Here is a 12,082-nt window from a genome sequence, read left to right as displayed (position 1 = left end):
CTCAGGTTGTTTTTTTCTTACTTTCCTCCATTGGCTCCTGTCTTAGTCAGGGTTTCTATTCCTGCACAAACATCAAGAAGCAAGTTGGGAAGGAAAGGGTTTATTCAGTGTACACTTCCACATCACTGTTCATCACCAAAGGAAGTCAGGACTGGAACACCTGGAGGCAGGAGCTGATGCAGAGGCCATGGGGGGATGTTACTCATTGGCTTGCTTCCCTTGGCTTGCTCAGCTCGCTCTCTTATAGAACCCAGGACTACCTAGGGATGGCACCATCTACAATAGGCTGGGCCTTCTGCACTTGATCACTAATTGAGAAAATGCCTTATAGCTGGATGTCATGGAGGCATTTCCTCAAGGGAGGCTCCTTTCTCTCTGATAACTCCAGCTTGTGTCAAGATGACACACAAGACCAGCCAGAACAGCTCCCATCAGGAATTGGGCAGGGCTTCAAGACATGGGTTTTTGGTGCAATAAATGAAGGAAATGTTTCCTTTTCCCACACTAGGCATCAGTAGCTCCTTAGGGAGAGTAGGACTTCCTATGTCCCTCCCACATCTATGACAGAATACTAGCAGCCCAGCCTTGTGCTTGTAACCAAGCTGCTGTGAGTCAGCTCTGTGTGTGTAACAGACATTTCTTACCTAGGAAGCAGCATTTCCCAGCCTCTCCATCCTCTGGCTCTTCTAGACATAGCTTCCATCTTAAATGATGTTTAAGATCATTAACCCTGGAGGGGATGACATAGAGACCTCATTTAAAGATGAGCACACAACAATGTCTTCTTCTCGGGACTCTGGTCCATCACAAGGCCCACAGCAAAAGAAGCTCCTCTGACCAAAGCCATTAGCAGCACTGACTTATGGGCATCATAAACAATGAGAAGGTAATTTAAGGCACACAGCATATCCATTTAGCTAAACAACAGTAGTAGCTTCCCAGCAGAGCCTCTGCCCACCCAGCCATGGCTTTTTACCAGGTTTACAGTATACGAGTTCCCTCTGGTGGAACCGGCCTCGGATACAAACAGAAAGTGGTTGGTCATCCCCTTAACAATCATGCCACTTTTACATCACTGAGCACATCTGTCCTGGCTGCGTGCTGGGACACAGACTGTTACTGATGGCCTTTCTCCCCCAGCAGCCTGCGCTCTGGCACTGTGAAAGCAAGCCATGCTGACAGTTCAACTCCAGCTCTATTCTGGCTGTGCCTAGAAACCAGAATGTGCAGTGTCTTTGGCAAAACACGTTTGAAATACTGACTGATTCCCCAATTGATATACGGAGAGTCCTGAATACATCGAGTAAAACCCATACACACTGGGGGCTGGGCACGGGGCTACACGTGACATCCCAGCACTTGGAAAGGAGAGAGTGGAGTCCAAAGTGCTTCTTAACAAGCTCAAGGCCACAGGGGGAAAACAGGAAAAGGAAGACAAGAAAGGAGAGAGGATGTGGAGGAGGGTGGGGAGGAGGAGGACAAGAGGGGCTGGAGAGATGGTTAAGACCACTAGCTGTTTTACAGCAAGATCAGGGTTTGATTCCCAGCACCCACATGGTAGCTCACAACCATCTGAACTCAGGATCTAGCACCCTCTTCTGGCCTGTGTGGGCACCAGGTATTCATAGGTTTCCCATACACACACGCAGGCAAGACACCTACACAGATTAAAAAGTACATTTAAAGAAAGAAGAGAAAGAAAAGAAAGAGGACTGGAGGGAAGGGGAGGAGAGGAGGGAAGGAGGGGAGGAGGGAGCAGGGGAAGGAGGGGAAGGTAGGGTGTGGTTCCCACCACAGGTTCTCAGAGCCTGCTCCTGCAAGCCCAGAAGGGTCAAGGAGCAGACATCGAAAAATGGGAAGTCTTCCACAAACCAGAAATAAAAGCACGAGGAGGTGGGGGGTTGTCAGGGACTCCCTGGAGAAGGTAACATTTAAGACAAGGTTGAGGCCAGGTGGGTAGTGAAATTACCCAGGAAGTGAGTGATGGCACAGAAGCCCCCTGCCCAAGAGCCCCAGTGTTGTCAGGGTGCCAAGGAAGTCAAGATGGAGGCAGGAAAAGAGCCTGGCCTGGTGAAGCCTCCCAAGGACATCCACCACAGCCTGTCTTACCTCAAGGGCCAGCACAGACCCCCTTCTGTGGACTCACCCTGATGGCGTTCGTGTGTGTGCGCGTGTGTATGTGTGTGTGCGTGCATGTATGTGTGTGTGCGTGCATGTATGTGTGTGTGCGTGCGTGTGTGTATGTGCGTGTGCGTGTGTGTGTGTGTGCGTGCGTGTGTGCGTTGCTGCTGAAGGCAGCTCTGCCCATCTTGCCATGGCTATGCTGTCTCCCAGCCCCACTTCCTTCCTTGCTGCCCCTGGGGAGTTAGAAATCACACACACACACACACACACACACACACACACACACACACACACACACACCTCTGCCTTACTGGCTCAGTCACTGAGACAAGGCATGAAACAGGATCCCTACAGTCAGCTCCCTAGAAGTTTTCTGTGAGGGCCCTTCCCACACTGGAGTGTAACCATGAAGCCAGTCATAGTGGAAGAGACAGTGTTCAGAGAAGGCAAGAGGCTCTACAGTTCCTGTGGACATCTGACCCTCCCTCCTGCTCCCTCTCCCACCCCTCTGTTCCTCTTGGTCTGACTCTTGCAATTTAATCTAGGTAACTCAGCTGCCATCTTGTGAAGACATCCCCATGACCCTAAGCTGAGCTCCGGTGACTATGAGGCAGGTAGATAAGGAGTGACCTTGAACAGGCACTCCCAGCTCCGTGGTATTTTGTGAGGGCTGCAATCCCCAGGACCAGCTTGATGCAGTTTCAATGGACCCTAGGCTGGAAACACATGGAAACCAAGTGGATCTCTGACACTCTGAAACTAGATCATAAATACATATTGTTCTGAGCTGACAAATGTTTACTCCAACATTGACACTCACCTTGAGTCCCCAGTGCAGGCGGCTATATCTGAGCTGCTTCGTGGGACCCAGGGATTCCCTTGACCTGGTCCTAAGACACCAAAGTTCTTGCCTATGCAAACCCTCTATGATTGTGCCATCTGGGTAGACAGTGGGAGAAGCTCTATGGCAGGACTGTCTGCACCCTGTGGCCCTGGCTTGCCCTTTAGTTGCAGACAGTTTCTTCTGTGTCAGTCAGAGTCACACAAGCCAGCAAAGACCTTGACATTCAGTTTTATATGGCTAAATGTCCCTTAATGGCAGACAGGGCTGGCTTCATTTCATATCAGTTAATAGAATCTCACAGCTCTGGGGCTGATCTGACAGCTGCTAGCAGCTACAGAGCCAGAGAAATGGCAGCCAGGCCCCCTCTATGTGTTCAGTGTAAAGTCAAGCCATGAATTCCCAAGATCGCCTGCCTTGACATGCTATAGCTCAGCTCCCTGTGATGTGTCACCCTTGCTAACTGGTATTTCTCCAGCCAGACTGAAGTCTTCACATTTCCCAGAAACAGTGTCACACATGACTGTCACAGAGAAAGAAGTGACCACAGCAAGCTAGCTGCTCTGTTCCACTTGTGTCTAAGACCCCTTAAATAATACATCAGATGTTACTAACTCCCTAACTGCATGGGGCCAGGGAGCCCCCGTGTTATGCTTTATAAAATGGCAGTGGTGGTGCTGGTGTGACAGAAGGGAACACCAGAGAGGGCCTGTGCTGAGGCATTCCTCTGAGTATCAGCCCTAAGACAGATTTGTTATAAAAGAGAGTTTATTTGCAGTAAGGGGACCTGGAGAAGGGGGTAGAGGCAGAGAAAGAAGGGGGAACAGAGAAGGAGAGAGAGACAGAGAGAGAGAGAGAGAGAGAGAGAGAGAGAGAGAGAGAGAGAGAGAGGCACCTTCTTATCTGTGAGCTAAGCTAGTACCTGGTAGTTGCCAGGTAACTGTTGGGTGGAGCCTAGAGGAAATGCTAACACATCATGGTTACTTACCATTGTCCTGAGTAGAGACCCCATCTAATGTGCATGGCTTTAAAAAACGACCCTGAACCATGAAAAGATCAGAGATGTGTTGTTGTAAAAATATAAAAAATTTAAAAAAGTATTGTTGTCTCTTACCTCACTGGGTCCGCACGGCGGTGTCGGTATCTATCTTGGCGGAAACACATCCCAGCCGCACACTTTGCTACACTCAAACCCTCACATAAAAGTACACACACGGGGTTGGGGATTTAGCTCAGTGGTAGAGCACTTGCCTAGCAAGCGCAAGGTCCTGGGTTCGGTCCCCAGCTCCGGAAAAAAAAAAAAAAAGAAAAAAAAAAAGAACACACAACACAATAATCTTTGACCCAATTGGTAAGATATAATTGCCCACTTAAACATACAAAGCCCGGTACTATCCATCCCTTAGGAACATTGATAACAACCTGTAAATACACAGAGCAGAATCTTTCGTCACCTGCCAAGGCTTCTCACCCTCTCCTCTGTCCTGTCTCCTTTCTGTTCCAGTCTCCTCCTCTTCCTTCAAACTTCTCTCCAGCCCATCCTTCCTTCTCCTCCAACGACAGGCCTCCTTCTATCCTGTACCTGCTCCTCACCTGTACTTTACAAATTCAATGGGGAGGTTCTGGTGAAGTCACCTGAGTTCTGAGTACGTGACTAGGTAGCTGTCCTTGGGGCAGTGGAATTAGCATCAAAATACAGATAACTCCAGGGAAAACCACAACAGAGATGTAGTGATCCCTGTGGACATACAATGAACACAATGTACCCCTGAATACCCCTAGCGTCATACTCAAGGGATTGAAGACAGTCTACAGGACCTTAGCCAGTTCTCACAGTGAGCAGAGGCCCAAACGTCTGTTTGCCAATAAAAATCCCTTCACGTGTTCTGTCGATAGTGGCACCCCTGGGCTTTGAGAACAGGAATATGTTACCAGCTGAGTGCACAGGCAGTCAGCAGATCATGGACCTGAGTTCTTCAAGGCAGATCTCTACCCAAGAAAGTCAATGGCCTACGAGCCCAAGCCTCATCCCAGCACTGGGATAGCATGGAGCAGGTCAGCACTGGGCGTTTGCTCAGCAGTACAAAGTGCCTTCTAGAAGAGTCAATAAAGCAGTGAGATGGCTCAGCAAGGAAAGGCCCCTGCTCTCAAACCCAAGGACATGAGTTTGTTTCCTGAACTCCCCCAAAGTCTCTGACTACACACATGTCTCATGCACTCCATAAACAGGCAAAACCACCTGCCCAGGATGAAGTCTCCCAGCTCACCGGACAGCCTGACAGAATGGTCTGGAAAGCCAGGTCTGCTCTGTATCACTTCTTTACCTTCTTACGCCTTCCTTCTGCCCAAACCCTCTGGGAAGCCTGCTCTGGGGGAACCTCCCTTAGGCGGCCAGAGCCCAAGGTCACAGTAGGGCTTTAAGTGAGGTATCAGTGGGTGGTGAATCTGGCCTCTCCACCCCTGGCTCTCAGACATGTGCTAGAGCTTTTCTCTGTCTTATCTTCTGACATCTGATCGTGATGCCCATCAGTGGTAACACTGGCGACTCCAGAAGCAGAGGGGTCAGGAAAAGCATCTAGAGACGCTTCCGGGGGTCTCTTGGACCAAGCCCCAGGCCAAATCTCTAGCTCTCCTGCACTTTGTTTATGTCTGGAACCATGAGGCCACAAGCACCCACGAAGCCACTTATCCCATGCTGCCTAGCTCCTTCCACAAACCATGCCCCACATTCTAGACCTCCTGGGAAGGAGGCAACCTGAGAAACACAGTTCCCAGTTGTCCAGCTGGCTTTCCTCCCTCCTTCCAGGCCATTCCAAGGCTCCAGAGACCCAGCCTTCCATGCAGAGCTGAAGGCTGTCCTGGGATAGGGTGGATATTCATGTTAATCTGGAGAGCCTGAAGCTGGGTCCAGCAGCTGGGCAGAGCTGCATAACCTTGCTGAAGTCCCATGGAAAGATGAGATCTTTATCAAATATCAGAGCCAAGTTCCTCCTTGGCAGATGATAATAAAAAGGGAGTGACTGGGCTAGAGAGAGGGCTCAGCTGTTAAAAAGCTCTTACAAAGAATACGTATGACTTCAGTCCCCACACCCACATGCTAGTTGTGGTGGTTTGGATGAAGATGACAACTATAGACACATACATTTGCATGCTTAGTCCCCAGCTGATGAACTGTTTGGGAGGAGTATGTCCCTTAGGAGGGGGCTCTGAGGTATCGAACACCAACACCGTTGCCAGTGCACCCCCTGCCCTTTCTCTCCCTCTCTCCCTCTCTTGGTGTAGAGTACTCAAGGCCCAGGTATGCCTGGAGGCTCAGCTAACTTTATGTCATGTAACACAGGCTAGAATCAGCTAAGAGGAGCAAACCTCAATTGTGAGCCTGCAGGGCATTTTCTAGTTAGAAGTGTATGGAGGTTGGCCTAGCCCATCATGGAGGGCCTGCCTCTGGGCTGGTGACCCTGGTCTATGAGAAAGCAGGCCAAGTAAGCCATGCTGATAAGCAGCACCCGCCATTGCACTGTGCATCAGCTCCTACTCCATTTAAGTTCCTGCCCTGATTTCCTTCAGTGATGGGCTGTGATGTGAAAGTGTAGACCACATAGACCGGTTCCTTTCCAACCTGCTTTTGGCCATGGTATTTTGTCACAGCAATAGTGATAAAGGTCTTTTCAGCCACAGATCTCTAGGGAAACCAGGAGTGTTAATTATGCAGGGGTGTGCCTTGGTAGAGGGGATAAAATGCTTGCTTTCTGCCTGCAAGGCTGGGAATGGGTTTTGTTGACACCCATGGCCTCGCTGCTGTCTTTGGAGGCAGACCTCTCCCAGAATGTTTATTCCAGACCCTTCCCTCCTGGACCTTTATCTTCATTTCACTGTTAGTAGAATCCATCCTTAGGGGAGATGTCACCAGTACTTTGTGGCTCACTGACCTCTATGCTATTGGTCAGAGATCATATTAGATTCTAGACCTTTAAGCTATAGAACACACTCTCATGGTCACATGTATTTTGTAAAGGAGTTTCTAAGTCGTCACGTCTAAGCTCTACTGATTACCTGGAATGGGACTAATGATGGACCAAATTGTATTGTTTTAAATATGCTGATAACATCTGCCCAGCATCACACTCTCCAAGCTGATCCAGGATAACAGATAATGGAGTCAGTCTGAAGAGTTTCCCTTTTCACCTCTGAACAGTTTGCTTCCCAGCCTGGACAGTTGCAGCCCCCAACCCCAACCCCCAGTAACCCAAGTTAAGGCAGTGACTGTCAGCCTCTGGTTTTGAGAGGAGAGATCCAACACTACTCTGTCATTGTGGACACTTCATCAGGGAAGTTCCCATTTCAAATGGACTCATCTCAGCCCTGAGTGGAGTGGGTCTGTATATGACCAAAAGAAGGGAAGGGTTCACGACTGGGTCCTGGTCACAGTGTGCTGGGAGGACACTGCCCACCGCAGGGAGCCCTGGGTCATCAAATGCGTGTGAGTCCCATTCTGCTCCATATCCTACAAGGTAACCAACTGTGCCCCACATCTTGTTTATCTCCCTTTGCATCCAAGGAAGGGACCCACCACAGCACTGTAGCCTCCGCTACAGAGAAGGCCTGGAGATGCTGACTCCTGGATCCTGAGGTGGGGATCTGGGGGCTAGGAGCAGATTGGCCTTCACAGGCAGAGGGCAATGCTCTGAGGGTCTGTGAATGCTGCAGCAGCCAGTCTCCCAGTAGCTAGCCAGGACCACAGAGAGAGAGGTTCAGGTTCTGGGAGCTGTCCAACGTGGACAACCGTAAGCTCTGAGGGTGGTGCTGTTCACACTGTCATCTGAGGCTGGCCAGCAGGTGGCAACAAAGTCCACACTCTGGTCAGGGTGGGTTAGGAGCAGGCAATGATGGTCCCAGGGCAAGGACATCTAGCTTTCAGAAGCCCTTGCACCCCCTGCCTGCCCCCACCCCAACCCCGGTGCTATTGCACCCAGACACAAACGCGCACACACACACACACACACACACACACACACACACACACACACACACACACACGCACACACAGTTTTTCTTACTAAAGCAGGGACCAGGAACCAAGGCTCCTTGGGAGAAAAAGATGGGTCTCAAGCAAGCCTTACTGGACAGGATCTGATGTCCAGGACATGCCCACAAGAGCAGCAACTCTCTGATTAGGTTTGGGCACAGTGCTGTGGAACTGGGGTGCAGCCTTGCCCCTGACATGTCCATCTCAGGAGGTCACTGGGATGCTCTGGCACATCAGGCTTTGGGACCCTTTACTGACTCATCTGCACTTAGATTTGCCTGACCACTACCTGCTCCAGGTCTCAGATGTGGCCGGAAACTGAAGAAGCCAAGGCCTCATCCAGACACCAGGAGAGGGTAGCAGTTGGGGCAGAAAGGTGGCCATGTCTGCCCAGTCTCTTGTCTATCACAGCAAAGTACAGCATGTCTGGGCTAAGCCAGTGGGAAGCTCACAGTGCAGGAGGCTCAAGTCTCAGGTCAGAGGGTGACCTGTGACCTGTGATTTCAACTCCTGGCTTGTAGTGTCAGTTGTCCCCCTATACTATCACATGGCTATCTTTCCGTATGTTACCTTCTCTTCTTAGGATCCCAATTAGAACTGGGTATGGTAGCACATGTGTTGCACTCAGGAGACAACAGGAGGGTTATGAGTTCAAAACCAGCCATGGCTGCAAGTGGAGCGATGCTGTGGGAAAAGCAAAAATGAAAGGATAGAACAAGTCTAAAATAAACTAGGTCCCATATAGCCCGGGTACCAACACTCCCCTGCAACTGCCCCTCTCTGCTGACTACAGTCTCATTCTGAGTTGCTGGGTGAGGATTCAGCACAAAGATGAGAAATCCAGGTCATCTGACTACAGTCACAAGGGTCTGATCCAGCAGGGGTTGCTGAGATGGTTGCAGCACAGCATGGCACATGCTCACCAGGAGACAGGATTTCGAGCCCTGGGAAGGGTGGACAGACAGGCTTGGAGCCTGTCTGCTCTCAGGCCGCACTTAGGTGTAGCCTTCCTTACTTTTATTACTTCTGACAAGGGGGACTCCAGTGGGCTCTGTTGGACCCCTCTTGACTATGTCCTGTCCCAGATTAATCTTTTTGGAATGGTTTTGATTCATTCCCTCCAAAATGAGAACTACTCATTATTGATCATTTTAACTCAAAATAATTTGATCAAATGCCTCCCAAACGTTCTAGTGGGATTTGGAACACACCTGTTGGGGGTTGGGTCTAATGCTTTGTCTTAGTTTGGCTCCCAAAATCACACAGGAATCTACTTGTCCAGATGCTGAGTGTCCCCGTCTCCATTGGCTTTTGATTAGTCAATAAAGTTACTAACAGCCAATGGCTAGGCAGGGAGACAGAGGGATTTAGATTTCCCAGACGAGGAACTAAGGGAAGAAGGGGCAGGATCAGAGTTCAGACTTAAGAGCTAAGGAGAAAAGTGTTCAACCAAGTGAGTGTCAGGGAAGCAGCCCCAAGGGACTACGCCCCGGATTGGGTCTGGGGTAGCAGAGATGAAATGTAGATTTAGCAAATATTAACTCGGGAGTATCAGGGGAGTGTGCTAACCCTGTGGAGGTTCAAGGTTCAAGCCCAGTCATTGGTTAAGGTATTTAAAATATAAAGTGTGTAGTGTGTGTGTGTGTGTGTGTGTGTGTGTGTGTGTGTGTGTGTGTCTTTTCATTCATGTGTCCAATGGTCTTGGGTGATGCAGAGCCATGCACACTCCTGCTGGGAACACGAAACAAACTTTAATAATTTACTACTACCCACATCCTTCTGTTGCTCTTGGGAAGTCTGTGGGTTGAAATAAAAACCCCATTCCCTTACATTTCTGTAACCAGAAGGCTGGTTGGTCTTACTAGACAGAAACCAAGAGGTCACCTCAGCATGGTAGTGCATGCCTTTAACTGTCTAGCACTTGGAGTTGGGGAAGAGGATCACAAGCTTGAGGTCAACCTGGGCTACACAGTTGAGTTCCTGTCTAAAACAAACAAAAACAAAACTGCAGAGGTCCACAGTCCGCAAAGATGCCAGGGGTCAGCTGTTTATCCTGGCCGTCGTCATTCCTCACACTTGTAGGATTAGTCATGTTCTGTCTGTCTGGCTCTGTCCGTGTGCCACCTCTGTGGGGTAAAAGTGTTTTGTGGCTTTCAGTACAGTGCCCAGAAACTAACACAGGCTAAACCCTCTCTCTTCATATCTTGGGCCCCTTTTTAGGGCACATGGGGTCCAAGTGGGTCACCTGAATAGCCCAGAATAAACTCACTTCCAGAACTTAGCCTTCACTCTGCTGGTGTGTCCATGTGCCACTGACACCACGTGGCCGTCATCACTTCTGTGGAATAAACTTGGACATTCCTTCAAACTAGTCTTCCTCCCACAGAGCAGCTAGCCTCTCTCAGGCATTTCCAAAGCAGAGGAGAAACCAGATTACAACAGGCAAACCACAAGCCTCCGAGGGTCCATGACAGCCTACCAGAAAGGGCACAGAAAACAAAGCAGGGAAGCGGAGAAAAGACGCACAAGACTCAGTACCCAGAAAAGCCTGACACACAGGACCCGGGCATTCTGATTTAAGATTAGCCAGAGGCAGAAGAGTGACTGGCAAGGGTGGACAGGATGTGTCACAAGCGAGATTAGACTCAAAGACACAACTTGGGTTTTCTTTCTAGCATGACAAGCAGAATCTTATTTAGAGGAAACTGCTCATCAACTAGACCGGGAAGACTGGCATGGGGGATCAAATTCCTGCTAAAACTGATGAAGGAGAGGCAGTGGGGTAAGTGGGCACTGGAGCAGGTCCATAATACAGGTAGCAAGCAAACAGGAGGGCTGGGGACGTGACTGCTGGCCATGTTTGAAGTCTCGGAGTCAACCCCTAGGACCACATAGGGCTGGCGAAGTAAAGGACTGCAGCTCTAGCAGCAGACGGAGGCAGGGAGGACCAGACTTAAGATTATCCTCCAGTGCACAGCAACCTTAAGGCCAGCCTGTGAGATCGACTTGGCCATTGTCCCCACTCGATCCCAGCATTCACATCTGCGCTGGCACATGCTAATGCTCACTCTTTGACTAAGTGTTTTTGAAGCAAGAGTCAAAGTTAAAGCTGATTGTGTCTATGGCACCAGGGACCCAGCAGCCATTGTGAAGCACGAGGAGGGGGTCTGAGAGCCTGGGGTGGGGGTGGGGCAGAAACTGCGAACAGGCTCACTTTAGACTTTAATCATTATTTCACTATACACAAATCCTTTGTGGTGGAACAGCACTCACGGGAGGTGCCTGGGACAGAGAGCTTCTGATGAACTGTGTCCCAATTTCCAGTAAAAATGTTTGAAGGAAACGAGCCATGCAGCTTCTACTAGAAACCTTGCTATGCGATTAGGCACTTAGTTTACACGTGTGGTGACTGTTCCTGACATACACTCCCGACTCCTGGAGAGCCAAGCTTTCCTCGAAACCCAAACCAAACCCGAATAGGCCACTCCCCCTTAACTTTAGCACAGTGAAACCATTCAGTAAAGGTTTGAACAGACACCCTGAGCCCTGTCACTCACCTTCCACCTACTACCTCTGGCCAGCGTTGTAAAACACAGGATTACAAGTAACATCGTACACCCATGATGACTGTTCACCTGATCTTCAAATGTAGCCAGCTGAGCATTAAAATGTGACTGGGGGGCTGGAGAGATGGCTCAGCCGTTAAAGGCTAGGCTCACAACCAAATATATAAAATGTGACTGGGGTAAGAGGCTGAAACTTTAATATAACAGAAAATACTTAACTGTATTTTAAAAGTGGGCAAAATACAATTTTTATTTACCTTTTGAGACAGGATCTTACCCACATGGCCCCGGACAGCCCAGGACCTGCTGTGTAGAACTGTGTCTCTGCTTCCGACGGCTGGCACTACAGATGTGCACCACTCTTGAAAACCCCACCTTTCTGATCCACTTCAGAGCAAGCATTTGTTGCACATCTTGCGCCTCCCAGCCAACCTCAGGCTCAGCAGCTGTGTGAGCCTGGGGCTCTGGACAGCTCCTCGAGTCATATTCCTTGGCAACTTTCAAAAGATGCCAATTGAAAGGTTA

The sequence above is a fragment of the Rattus norvegicus genome, chromosome 4 (assembly GCF_021556685.1).
Source record: "Rattus norvegicus strain SHRSP/BbbUtx chromosome 4, alternate assembly SHRSP_T2T, whole genome shotgun sequence".
Lineage (NCBI taxonomy): Eukaryota > Metazoa > Chordata > Mammalia > Rodentia > Muridae > Rattus > Rattus norvegicus.
The sequence above is the reverse complement of the archived record's forward strand: the minus strand, read 5'-3'. Positions refer to the sequence as shown.